The sequence below is a fragment of the Macaca mulatta genome, chromosome 13 (assembly GCF_049350105.2).
Source record: "Macaca mulatta isolate MMU2019108-1 chromosome 13, T2T-MMU8v2.0, whole genome shotgun sequence".
Taxonomy (NCBI): Eukaryota; Metazoa; Chordata; class Mammalia; order Primates; family Cercopithecidae; genus Macaca; species Macaca mulatta.
This window is the reverse complement of record NC_133418.1, coordinates 117,258,946-117,269,713: the sequence shown is the minus strand read 5'-3', so window position 1 is coordinate 117,269,713 and position 10,768 is coordinate 117,258,946. Positions and strand designations below refer to the sequence as shown.

The 10,768-nt window shown below is 41.3% G+C and overlaps 1 non-coding gene across 1 annotated transcript; it reads left to right on the top strand.

Moving 5' to 3' along the window:
• Positions 1–9,433: 9,433 nt before the first annotated feature.
• On the top strand, positions 9,434–9,556 carry LOC114672035 (U6atac minor spliceosomal RNA). Its single transcript, XR_003722234.2, has one exon. It is a non-coding gene; the product is annotated as a U6atac minor spliceosomal RNA (small nuclear RNA).
• The last annotated feature ends 1,212 nt before the right edge of the window (positions 9,557–10,768 follow it).

Sequence of the window (10,768 nt, the reverse complement as noted above, 5' to 3'; positions counted from 1 at the left end):
TGGGGGTTTTATTGTGTTCTCTGAGCTACTTTTAATAAACTTTCTTGATACTCAGTAAAAGGATGTGGTCTCCATCAAAAGCTCTTTTCGGTAACCAAATCAACAAGAGGAGAAAAACACACCTACACAGTCCCAGGTGCAGCCGAACTGTGGAGAACTTTGCGAGGGTGCAGGGTGCCTCTGCTCTCACCAGCTCTGAGGGGCTCCCTGGGACCGGCAGCTCACATCTCACACAAAGTCACAGGTGTGTGGCAGCAGCGAGCTTCTTTCAGCTACAAGTTCAGAAGAAAGAGAGTGCACTGCCCTGTGCTCTCCCAACTTAGAATTGCAGCAGTCTTCCAGCTAACACTTTTCTACGCTCACCTCAATCTCAAAGCACTGGCCAAAGTCCAAGTATACTGAGCAGCCCTAACTTCATCTGCTAAATGCCCACCCATCCTCTTAGCCAGTCAAGCATTCGTAGGGTACAGGGGTGTAGAGAGGAGGCTGGTCTGGAGAATGAGGCATCAGCTTGGGGTGGTGGAGGAGAAGCACATACGACTCTTGTCCCAGGATGGTCAGGATCCCCTTTGCTTGGGGCCATCGCCAGCATTCTCTCATTGAGGTTAAAGAGAAGACACATGTCCCCCCGCCAGAGTCCGTGGTCAGTAAATAAAAGATGGCTGAGAGACAGGGTGTGGCCCATGGGAGACTGCTGCTCATTTCTCTTTGGAAAACCCCCCACTGCCAACAACTTTTCTTTCTGCCTCAGAATTCTTCATGCATATTTTGATGCCTCTTTAATTCTATACATGTTATAGTCAAGGTACTTTGATAGACTTCATGACGTGCCAAAATATTGTTTGTGTTTGGCTTAAAGTTGTTAGACCTCAGTTTCTTTACCATATAAGAGTGAGCATTTATCTTTATTTATTTTAAGGAGTCATTAAAAGTTATTACATAGATGAAAAGTCAGCCAAACAGGGAGCATATCTGTTTGGTTGACCTCTGCTTCATCAGTTCCTAGCTCAGTGCTGTGCCAGAAAATACACAGCTAATAGATAACTACTCTCTGGTCTGTAGTAACAGTGATTAAAAAAAAAAAAAGTCTACTCTAATGTGACGTGTCAACTCTAACACATTCATTGGCGCACTCTGGGTGCTTTCACATACACCATCTCCTCTAGGCTTCAGGGTCACTCTGAGAAATAGGTCTTACGATACTCGTTTGACAATTAGAGAAACTGGGGCTAAAAGAGTTTAAGTGAGTCCACAAAACGCTCAACATTTGTGTTGCAGCCAAAGTTTCAACCCAGACCCTTAAATCTAAGCCCAAGGCTGTTCCACCAAGCCACAGTTCTCTTCAAATAGTGAGAAATATACTCTAGTCGACAAGGTGCGGTGGCTCACGCCTGTAATCCCAGCACTTTGGGAGATTGAAGCAGGTGGATCACCTGAGGCTGGGAGTTTGGGTCCAGCCTGACCAATATGGAGAAATCCCGACTCTACTGAAAAGACACAATTAGCCAGGCGTGGTGGCACATGCCTATAATCTCAGCTAATTGGGAGGCTGAGGCAGGAGAATTGCTTGAACCTGGGAGGCGGAGGTTTTGGTGAACCAAGATCGCGCCATTACATTCCAGCCTGGGCAGCAAAAGCGAAACTCTGTTTCAAAAAAAAAAAAAAAAGAATAAAAGAAATATACACTAGTCCACAGGAGCTAAGCACTGCTGCTACGTTATTCTCTTCACTCTCAGCCAACATGCCTGGTGGAATTCCACTGAGCTGGGGCCTGGCCAATTTGTCCCACACTTATGAGCGATGCTGCCATGCTAGGGGCTATACCTGCATTGTTTCATTCTTCTTCAAAATAACTCTTCAAGGTGCCATCACAGCTGGGGCCATCAAAGCTGAACTGCAGGGAAGATCAGCCACGTCCCAGCATCACCCAGCTTTGCCACCAAAGCTGCTCTCTGAATCACTGTGCTCCACACACAGCCGCTGACATGTCAGCTGGTATTCAGGCACTGTGCCAAAGAGCAGGGGCTTCTCAAGCTTTGCAAGGCCCTCGGGAGGCACTCCCAAACCAGATTTACACATACAACAATGTAGTGCTCATGAGCCAATAGTACCATCACTTCTACAGCACTCATCACGTGTTGGCTGTCATTCTGAGTGCTGTAATGCTTTCTAGCACATGCGTTCCTTTTCTTTTTTTAACTGAGCCATGTTGGTGAATCTCTAGAATTATCACTTTTTTGTCATCAAAACATGAGCAATATCACAAGTAAACATTACTTTGTTCAGCATTTTATAATCACCTCTTAATATGGCCAGCATGGGACTAAATGCATGAATAAGGGGACTGCCCATGGCGATCTCACAGCTTGGAAAGCAGCAGAGTACACTGGCGCGCAACCGGACACCCCGTGCACACTGTACTAAGTGCTCTATAAATGTTCCTTCAACTAAGGGCACCCGGAGAAGGAAGGATCCACTGGCCTGGTCTTTTCAAAAGGGATGCATGTACACCGTTTTGTCATTGATAGGTGCTCAACTGGTAGAGAAATTTACCAGTGGGGATTTCAGGACAAGGCAGAGAGGTGTCAAAGATGAGGGAGGAGCTCCATGAGACTGAGCAGGTCACAGATGTTGACAATTGGCAGGACTCTATATTCAAAGAGGAGATTTGAGCTAGATCATAATGTCATGCTAAAATAGAGCTTTTTTTTTTTTTTTGAGACGGAGTCTCGATCCGTCACCCAGGCTGGAGTGCAGTGGCGCGATCTCGCCTCACTGCAAGCTCCGCCTCCCGGGTTCACGCCGTTCTCGTGCCTCAGCCTCCTGAGTAGCTGGGACTACAGGCGCCCGCCACGTCCAGCTAATTTTTTGTATTTTTTAGTAGAGACAGGTTTCACCGCGTTAGCAGGATGGTTTCGATCTCCTGACCTTGTGATCCGTCTGCCTCGGCCTCCCAAAGTTCTGGGATTATAGGTGTGAGCCACTGTGCCCGGCCTAAAATAGAGCTTTGAATCCAACAAAAACATTTACCCAGTTTCTCCTGAGGGGATAACGTGCTCTCTGGAGGCGAGGGGCAGCCTCCAAATCAATTCGGTGCACAGAGTTTCATCATCACCGTGCAGGGCAGGCAGCGGCAAGAAGGTTGGACTAGAAAGGAGTTTTACACGTTTCTTGTAGCAGTTGAAAGTAAAACTTCCATTTACAATGTGTTAAAACTACATTATTTGTGTTTTTTTCTTGGTTTATAAAACATTATAAACATTTTGTAAGAATAGAGAGTAAGGCCAGGCACAATGGCTCATGCATATAATTCCAACATTTTGGTAGGCTGAGGCGGGCAGATCATGAGGTCACGAGTTCGAGACCAGCCTGACTAACATGGTGAAACCCCGTTTCTACTAAAACTACAAAAATTAGCCAGGTGTGGTGGCACATGCCTATAATCTCAGCTACTCAGGAGGCTGAGGCAGGAGAATTACTAGAACCTGGGAGGCAGAGGTTGCAGAGAGCCAAGATCGCGCCATTGCATTCCAGCCTGGGCGACAGAGTGAGACTCCCTCTCAAAAACAACAACAAAAAACAAATAGAGACTAAAATAGTGAGTATCTAGGTACCACTCCCAACTTTATCAAATTCCAATCCGTGCCATGTTATGTTTGCTGCAGAGGACTTTGGGGGAAGTTATGACACAGCTGGTGTGTCCCCTGTGTACTGCACGAAATCCTTCTCCCCTGATCTCTCATGAAGATAATCATTAGCATGCATTTGGTGTTCTTACACTTACGCAAGTGTTTAAAATCGTTTCTAGTTATCGCGAGAAAATTTTAAACAGTTTTTAGATTTGAAAACTTTTTATAAATGATATCACATTGCATACATATTTTCTTCCACTGTCTTTTTTTCTAGAGCAATGTGTTTTTGACATTTTGGTGTTGATTCACACAGTGCTACTTTGTTCATTTTAATGGTTGACTAGTATTGTTCACAATTTTTTATTCATCTGTTGAGGGGCACTGTTTATTTGGAGGGAGGTAGGGGGTTGGCAAGGAAAAATGCAACTGTGTGGAACTTGATGTCAAAATCGGAACCAGAAGATGCAAAGTATGTGTTACAGTGTCCGTGAAACCAAAGCACTTGTTGGGTTTACTGTCAGCTTCCATGGGTCATCTCTCCAATCCTGTGATCTGTTGCTTAAATTTCTCTTCACAAAGTTGAACCAAGCAGTTGCGTGAAATACAGAGATCAGGAAAATAGTAGTTTCACTGAAGAATTTTGCAAACTTGCTAGTAAGACTTTAAATTCTATGAGGGTGTTAGGCTTACATGGTGGCATATCTGTTTGTTTGGTTTTGTGACTAAGTTTCTGTAGCTCTATCCTGGTATATCTCTGTTATTTCTGTCTAAATTATTTTTCAGGATTATCTTCAACAATAAGCATTAATTGCTGCATTTGATGACCAACCGAGGGTGGAAAACATTGATTGTATCAGTGTTGAATACATTATTTTCAACTTTCCTATAATCTCTGCCCTGGTGTGCTTTAGGCTGTTTCAGAGAAATCTAACCTAAGCCATTTGTTCTTTACATTACTTTTAAGTGACAGGGATCTCATTATTCATTCAGGTAAAAGTTCTGCAAAATGCAGGAGAAAGCTCCATTCTTTGGGAACTGCTGCATGTCAGACACAAGGTAGATTTTCCTTCTCTCCTCTCTCCATCTAATGGCTTTGAAACAGACAAGTCATTCCCATTTGCATGTGGGAGAAGTGACCGGGAAGGAGATTAAATTACTTGTACAATGTCATGTAGGTCGAGCAATGTGAAATAAGTACAGTTTCATCTGAATTTAAAATTATATTTTTAACTCAAACAAGACAATATATTTTAGTTAAATAACATTGATTTCTTTTCCCTGAATGTCATCCTAGTATGTTTTGTGGTCTGTGGCCCAGTCTGGCACCCTCTTTACACAATGGTAAGGACAGGAGAGGACTGATTGTTTGCCTTTGAACACTTTTATTCAAACACAGTTTTTCTTGAACTTGACAGGCATATTCCATGCAACAAAGCATGTTCTTTTTGAAAATTATTATTCAAAAAAATAGTAGTGGGATGACGTAACTCGGAGGCTGTGTGCTTAGAAGGGCTACCCTGCCACAGCCAAACTCTTCTGCAGACATAAAAGCCAGCAGCCTGGCACTCTTCTTTGCCCATTTCCCCCACATCGCAGTCAGCCAGCTTCAGATCTAAGCAAGCCTGCCTCGCAGCCGTAGGTCCCAGGGAGAAGTGGTGTTTGCAGTTGGTTGCCACTGAAAGGCAGCGTGATGGTTAGTGAACCAGATGTCTTGACACGTAGGAGGCTTCCGGGGCAGATACCCACCCACAGATTCTCAATTAGGAAAATCTACAATTAGCATGACAGCGAGGAGAAGGATCTGGTGTGCAATTAAAATATTTTGGCTAATTCTTATTTTGCTGAGATATCAGTTATTAGCCTTCAAAATACATATGAAATCCAGTTATTTGCTAAAATATGAAAAACTGTTATAAAGAAGAGATCAGTAGAGTAATGTGATAAACTTGTGCTGGACTTGTCAAAAAAAAATCTGCTTCAAGGCTAAAAATCATAGATTCTAGGATATGGTTTAGATAACACAAAGCATAATCCTCATGGATCCGAGCAGACTTGAGAAGTGAACTGGAGGTGAAAAATTCCAATCACAATGAAAAAAGATCCTTCTAATGGCTTCAGCAATTCCAATGTGTCGAGCCCCAGAAGATTTTGGAGTTTGCAGCTGCAGATGACAATTCCTTTTCTTTTCATTCTTTCTTTCGTTTTTTTTTTTCTTCTCAAACTGAATTTCAACAATGAAGCAAGTGATTGCAGTGTGGCAATAGACAAAAACTGTTTTCAAAGGGTTGCCTGCTTGCAGAGGCCTGGGAAATCCATGCTACCAAGTCACAAACAATAGGTCTTTTAACCTAATGCTTTGCCCTAAACTGGGTGATAAACAAGTTTCCCAAAATTGTCATGGTCCAACATATTAGGAAACCTACAATAAGAAAAGCTTAGCATAGTTTTCTGTGCTCCAATTAAGAAGAATCTTTTAGAAGAGCTTTCACAAGCTGGAGAGCAGCTTCCTCCAATCTGCAATTGAAGTATGAGTCTCACTTTCACATGTATCCTCAGGCAACAGCATCATTACCACAACATAAAGACGAATGCATGACTCTACTGTGTGGGGCACACTGCGGGGGCGATGGCTGGGATCTGTATGGATGAAGAAACATTCCCCAGGGAACAAAGAAATTCACTTGGATTATTATTTCTCTGCTTACCCAATCCTCCAATTAAGCTGTATTTTGAAGGAAAGAAATGATTAATTTCCTTCTGCCCTGAACATCTTGTATGTTTTAATGCTACTTTAAATGTATTCAAAGAGATGGGAATGACCCTTGGCAGACAGACAAGGACATTCATCCATTCTGTCAGCCAACTGACTGAAAATGCAAAGTCACAGGATTACTGTCCTATTTTTTGCAGATACAGAAATAAATATGGGGGCTGGGGGGCTTTCCCTTGTTGTTTATCAGGGAAGGCATATATTTTAGCATTCTTACACTGGAGGGGGTTAAATGGTTGAGAAAACTGGATTTAAAATACCAAATGGTGGGAATGATCACTAGGCTGCTCAGAGAAGGCAAGAGTTGAACAGATAGTAGTTGAATAGAAACAAAGAGTGGGAGTTTTCTAGATGAGCAAGGATAGGAAGGACATTCTAAGCAGAAGGAATTGCATGAAGACACAACAGCATGAGATAATAATAAAAACTCGTATTTATTCAGCATTTACTATATGCCTGGGCTAGGTTGAGCACTTTTCAAGCACAATTTCAATTACTCATTGAAATCACTTTATGACACAAGTACTATTACTCTGCCTGCTTAATATATGATAAATTGAGGCTTTGAGAATTAAATAATGTGTTCAAGTCAAATAGTTAATAAGTAATGGAGGTGGGACTCAAACTCAGGTCTTATTTTTTATTTCTTTTCCTGAAACTGAGCTCCTGATGCCATATTGCTACATGGCACATGACCCGGAGGTGTGGAGTCAGGATAAAAAGAAGCTCCACATCAGGCAGGGATCCTCCGGCTACATACACAGATAAGTGGAGTGTTTACTGCACTGTGAGCAAGGGAGTGAGATGACCATAGGAATGTTTTCAAAAGATTCCTTTTGTAGCAGTTGTGCAGACAGGATTGGTGAAGAAGACGTTGGAGGAAGGGAAAGCTGAAAGAATAGGTGGAATTTTCTCTCCTGATGATAAGTAATGAGAGCTAAATAAAGGCAACTGTATGGAGATGGATGTGGAGGATTGATTTGCAAAATATGTAGCATTAACGAGCTATGTGACTTGGGCAGAGGAGAGAGGACTCAGAGAAATGCCAGTGTCTTGCTTGGCTGGGAGACTTGGTGAATTGAATGACCTATAGCCAAGATTCTGTAAACAGAACAGCTAACAATGAATACCAATGATCTGCTGTCTCTCAGCACCAATCAGCTGTTCCCAGGTCCCAACGTTATGAGAGGAGGTGAGCAAATGCAGAACAACACAGCTAACTTCAGGGCTGCAGAAGCCTCCAAACAGGTCAGGAGAGAGCAAAGCAACACAAACAACCCTACAACCACACCTGGGTCCTACTTTATGAGGGGATTGGAGGAAGAACACAGGCAATGAGTACCACAGGAGATCAGGACAGAAATGCTCACTAGGGGCTAGATCTATGCAGGAGATGGAAGGGCCTTAAGCTTAGAAGATGGGAGGACACCTGAGGCATTCAGTGTGTTCATGCAGTAAGGATTGGAGTTTACCTTCCCTGTAGAATCTGTCTGCAGCATACAGATCAAATGGTACATTTCACTTGGATTGCAGAAACCCTTGAAGGAGGTCATATTGAGTGATTTGTTGTTGTGTATTTTCTGCATGTGTTTATGTGTTTAAATTGCTTCTCTAGGCATTCATGTGCATCAGGATTCCATGGGGTACACATTAACATTAAAATAATCAGATTCCACCCCAGGGATTCCGGGACAGGTCAGGAGAGATGGGGCAGAAGCAGGTGGATCTGACCCATTAACAATAGTTGTCAAAGTGGTTCTGCTGCAAGTGTGTGAAGACCATACTTCGAGAAACACTGCTCCGGGACAGGTTTGATCAGGATAGTGACACCTGGGAAATTGCATATTAGAAAGTGTGGCCAGTTAGCCTTGTGCTTTTTTTTTTTAATTGCAGTGGTCACTAGATACTATAATGTGAAATAAAAACAAAAGTCCTTTTAGATATTCAGATCAGAGCCTTCAAATCCTTTGGATGCCTTTTTAATTCCCTTAGTCTTCATCTTTCTCCCTTCTCCCTGCCTCATTGTCTCTCCTAAACTCTCATATTTTTTCTCTTTGCTTTTTCTTTGCTCCTTGCACAACTCCTGGATCTCCCTTATCTTCTCTGCATCCCTTTCATAGCTCTCACCCCCTCACTATCCTGGGTTCACCTTACATTTTCTTTCTTTTTTTGTTTTTCCTTCCATCTTCTTTTATTATTGCAGCATCCATCTTATGTGGTGATTTTTCCATTTATTCCTTTATTGCTTTCTATTGGTATTGGATTGTGTCAACTACTTTTTTGCATCTATTGAGATGACCATATGCCTTTTCTCTTAATTCTGTTGACATGGTAAATTGCACTGATTGATTTTTGACTGCTAAATCAACTTTGCATTTACTTGCTAAATCTTTGCATTTCCTTAGCCATGACATGGCATTTTATATACCTACATATATACAGACACATGCACACACTGAATTAGCTTGTAAGTTTTAAAGTATGTAATATGTGGTATGTGTCCTTGAAGCATATTTGTCTACACTTCTTAGTTTTTGTAAAGCCTTGGTCTAGTTTTGATAGAGGGTAATTCTGGCTTCATAAAATTAGTTGAGAAGTGTTTCTTACTCCTCTATTTTCTGAACTAATTTTTGTAGCATAGCAATTATTTCTTTCTTAAATGTTGGATAGAATTCACCAGTGATGCCATCTGGGCCAGGAGTTTTCTTTTTCAGAAGGTTTTTAATTAGGAATATGATTTTTTTAATTGACAGAAGTCTATTTTGTTTCTATTTCTTCCTAGGTTAGTTTTTTAAATTAGTGTTCTTTAAGAAATTTTTCCACTTTATATAATTTTAAAAATGTATTGGAATAGAATTGCTCATAATATTTTCCTATTATCATTTTTAATTTCTGTAGTATTTTTCATGATTTCCTCTCTTTCATTGCAGATATTACTAATTTACATCTTATATTTAATTTCTTCATCAGTTTAGCTGGGGGAGACTATTCTAGGTATTATGATTAATGAGTTGTGAAAATTCTGATTTCTGTGTCATATGAAAGGAGAGAAGGTTAGCACTCCCCTTGACAATGCTGGAAGGGGCCCTCGGCCTGACAACATGCATATGGTTAAGACGTTGCCACCTACTTCATGACAATGCCTTAAAGTTAAATGTTGTTGGCCAGGCACGGTGGCTCGTGCCTGTAATTCCAGCACTTTAGGAGGCCTAGGTGGGAGGATTACCTGAGGTTGGGAGTTCAAGACCAACCTGGCCAACATGGTAAAACCACGTTTCCATTAAAAATACAAAAATTAGCTATGTGTGGTGATGGGCATCTGTAATCCCAGCTACTGGGGAGGCTGAGACAGGAGAATCTCTTGAACCCGGGCGGTGGAGGTTGCAGTGAGCCGAGATCACACCATTGCACTCCAGCCTGGGTGACAGAGCAAGACTCTGTCTTAAAAAAATATATATATACACACACACACACACACACACCATGCACACACATACACATGTTTTGTATGATATGTATATGATTTATAAGATATATATATGATTTGTAAGATATATATATGATTTATAAGATATATATTATATATAATATATAATACATATATTATAAGATATATATATATAAAAGTTTTTTTTTTAAAGAATTCTGATTTTTGTTGTCTTTTCCCCCTCAATATGTCATGTTTGTTCCAGCAAAAAATTTTCTCATCTGGACTCAAGTTGAAAACTATGTTTTGTTTTGTTGTTTTTAGCTCTGATCCCAGTTGAGATATTCTTTTTCTTTGGCTGAGCTGCTTTGGGTGTTTCAGCCAGAGATATGGGCAGACACAATGTGGGGAATTTCTAACCGACTCCTTTTCTTCGGTGTCTCTTTTCTCCTCTCTTTTCTTCTTCTCATTTTCCATTTGCATATGATTTCCCCATGGTCCATGGTAAAAACTGTAATCATGGCAACTCTCCATTATAATTCTCTCCACTGGTTGTGCACTACCCCTCCTACTCTGAGTGCTTCTGTGAATTCTCCAGTGCCTTCAGGTATATGTGCTTTTGTGTTATGTTCACAGTTTATAGTTGGCAGTTACAGGAAAGGTGGTCATGTATGATGCTACTTGGCCATTACCAAAAACAGATCTACGTGTTTCTCTGCCCTCATTTTTTAAAGAAGTTTTTGTTGAAAGGAGAATTTTAGCTTTATTTTGTTTTGCTTGGGTTGGGGTGGGTTTTGCTTTCATTTGATTCTTTAAATGTCTTGGTCCATTGTATATTATCTTGCATTGCTTCTGACAAGAAGTCTGCAGTCATTCTTATATATCCGACCCTCTGTTTATAATGTGTCCTCCTTCTCTTGCTTTTTAAAAATGCTCTGT